This window comes from Scyliorhinus canicula, chromosome 20 (assembly GCF_902713615.1).
Source record: "Scyliorhinus canicula chromosome 20, sScyCan1.1, whole genome shotgun sequence".
Classification (NCBI taxonomy): Eukaryota; Metazoa; Chordata; class Chondrichthyes; order Carcharhiniformes; family Scyliorhinidae; genus Scyliorhinus; species Scyliorhinus canicula.
In genome coordinates, this window is record NC_052165.1 from 6,644,833 (window position 1) to 6,648,168 (window position 3,336).

The window sequence follows — 3,336 nt, forward strand, 5'->3', positions numbered from 1 at the left end:
ACTTTGCACCCCCAGCAGGTTCCTCACAACAGCTTTGTGGCAACTTCCTCACCTGGGGAAAACCTTTAAATATGTTTCAATTTATTTAAATGCGTTTAAATGAGGCCCAATCGATACGTCACTAGTGAGTGGTGGAGAAAGCGGGAGATGTGGCCAGCGAGAATCTCATTTTCTACTTCTTGTGAGATTTCACGCCCATTTTGCCGCTTACGCCTGCAGCAAACGCTGGCGCAAAATCGCCCCCAAGCTCTTTGTAAAAGTGTTGAAGACGTTTGGTCATAATTTTCCACTTTAAAGCAAACAAGATAATTCCTTCATTAATCATTTGGCATCCTTTATTCCGTTAATCACAAAGTCCCCACCACAAACAATGGTGAACAGACGGGGAAATTTTAACTTTTATCACGCGATAAAAAGCAAAAAGATTTTGACTCCGAAACCCATTTTGCCAACTTGCCTGATTGCCTTTCCACTGAGTGACTGGATACGATCAACAGGCGAGGCAGGAAATAGATTTTAGATTCAGTGTCAGGTATTTATCACCTGGCAACAAAGACATTGTAACATGCACGAGAGACACGTTTAACTTTGGCAGAATTTCAGGGGGTTGAGTACACTGGGACTGTACTCGTTGGAATTTAGAAGGATGGGGGGGGGATCTTATAGATATAAAATTATGAAGGGAATAGATAGGATAGATGCGGGCAGGTTGTTTCCACTGGCGGGTGAAAGCAGAACTAGGGGACATAGCCTCAAAATAAGGGGAAGTAGATTTAGGACTGAGTTTAGGAGGAACTTCTTCACCCAAAGGGTTGTGAATCTATGGAATTCCTTGCCCAGTGAAGCAGTTGAGGCTCCTTCATTAAATGTTTTTAAGGTAAAGATAGATAGTTTTTTGAGGAATAAAGGGATTAAGGGTTATGGTGTATGGGCCGGAAAGTGGAGCTGAGTCCACAAAAGATCAGACTGGCATCCTGATCCAGACTGGCATCCTGATCCAGACTGGCAACCTGATCCAGACTGGCAACCTGATCCAGATTGGCATCCTGATCCAGACTGGCTTCCTGATCCAGACTGGCATCCTGATCCAGACTGGCAACCTGATCCAGACTGGCAACCTGATCCAGACTGGCATCCTGATCCAGACTGGCAACCTGATCCAGACGGGCATCCTGATCCAGACTTGCATCCTAATCCAGACTGGCATCCTGATCCAGACTGGCAACCTGATCCAGACTGGCAACCTGATCCAGACGGGCATCCTGACCCAGACTGGCATCCTGATCCAGACGGGCATCCTGATCCAGACTGGCATCCTGATCCAGACTGGCAAACTGATCCAGACGAGCATCCTGATCCAGACGAGCATCCTGACCCAGACTGGCATCCTGACCCAGACTGGCAACCTGATCCAGACTGGCAACCTGATCCAGATTGGCATCCTGATCCAGACGAGCATCCTGACTCAGACTGGCATCCTGACCCAGACTGGCATCCTGATCCAGACTGGCAACCTGATCCAGACTGGCAACCTGATCCAGATTGGCATCCTGATCCAGACTTGCATCCTAATCCAGACAGGCACTCTGACTCAAACTGGCATCCTGATCCAGACTGGCAACCTGATCCAGACTGGCAACCTGATCCAGATTGGCATCCTGATCCAGACTTGCATCCTAATCCAGAAAGGCACTCTGACTCAAACTGGCATTCCAATCCAGACTGGCATCTGCATCCAGACTTTAATCCTGATCCGGACTCGTATCCTGTCCTGGACTGACATCATGATCCAGGCTGGCAACCTGATCCAGACTTAAATCCTGACCCAGACTGCATCCTGATCCTGCTTTCTGGATTAACTGGTATCCTGATCTGGACTGGCATCCTGATCTGCACTGGCATCCTGATCCAGACTGTTATCTGATCCAGACTGTTATCTGATCTGGTCTGGCATCCTGATCTGGACTGGCATCCTGATCCAGACTGGCATCCTGATCCAGACTGGCATCCTGATCCAGACTGTTATCTGATCCAGACTGTTATCTGATCTGGTCTGGCATCCTGATCTGGACTGGCATCCTGATCCAGACTGGCATCCTGATCCAGACTGGCATCCTGATCTGCACTGGCATCCTGATCCAGACTGGCATCCTGATCCAGACTGGCATCCTGATCCGGACTGGCATCCTGATCCAGACTGGCATCCTGATCTGGACTGGCATCCTAATCTGGACTGGCATCCTACTCTGGACTGGCATCCTGATCTGGACTGGCATCCTGATCCAGATGGGCATCCATATCTGGACTGGCATCCTGATCCAGACTGGCATCCTGATCCAGACTGGCATCCCGATCTGGACTGGCATCCTGATCTGGACTGGCATCCTGATCCAGATGGGCATCCTACTCTGGACTGGCATCCTGATCTGGACTGGCATCCTGATCCAGATGGGCATCCTGATCTGGACTGGCATCCTGATCCAGACTGGCATCCCGATCTGGACTGGCATCCTGATCCAGACTGGCATCTGATTCACACTCACCTGGGATTGACCTATGGCTGTTTCGCTTGTGGAAATGGCCAACGTTGGCGATGCGCACACCCTGTTTCCTTCCTAATATTGCAACAGGAACATCGTTTGCATATTGAGTTGGTCCCGCTCTCTGAAACGGACGTACATTTGGTTGTGCCCCGCAAAACTCCATTCATATGCCAGCAGTGCTGAAGGGATTGCAAGGACAGCAATACCAACTTGGCAATCAGTTTATCTCCCTTTTACACAGTCGCTCTAAAAACCTGAATTTACCTTGCCGTTTTGTTCTCCTTAAATTGAAACCAGGATTCCTTGCTCCTGAATTGAATAGAGAGCAGCAGAGACAGGTATCTGTGACCCCAATGGTCATGTCCCCGTGAACCTTAAATACACCCACCAAATCTTCCAAGTCTTTCAAGATAAAAAGCAAACCACAGGGAAGCTTACCTCTGCTCACTGCTTTGTCTCCGTAGCCCTACAATTAATCGAGAAGACGTCCTTTGCATTACCATGATCAACTTAATGTCCCTTAAATATCGAGGGTCCAAAACTGCGTATGGTACACCAGATGTGCCACAGTAGGATGAAATTAATTTCCAATTATCTCCTTCAGTTGTGAGGAATTATTGCCAATCCCTCCATCCAAATCCCAAGATCTTTTTCTTGTTGCAACTCCACAAGCCCATTTCCATTCAGTAATTAATCCACATTATCCTGTCCTCTGCCAAATCTCATGGCTTTATACCTCCCCGGATAGGTTGCATCTGTCACTACTCCTCAACCACGGATGTTGTTTTGGATT

General features: G+C 48.3%; 1 long non-coding RNA gene across 1 annotated transcript in view; it reads right to left on the reverse strand.

Annotated features, from left to right (window-relative positions):
* Positions 1-3,106, reverse strand: part of LOC119955314 — a 53,376-nt gene extending 50,270 nt beyond the window's left edge. Inside the window, exon 1 of the long non-coding RNA XR_005458429.1 lies at positions 2,982-3,106. This is a non-coding gene — a long non-coding RNA (uncharacterized LOC119955314). The remainder of the gene's footprint in view (positions 1-2,981) is intronic.
* Positions 3,107-3,336: the final 230 nt, after the last annotated feature.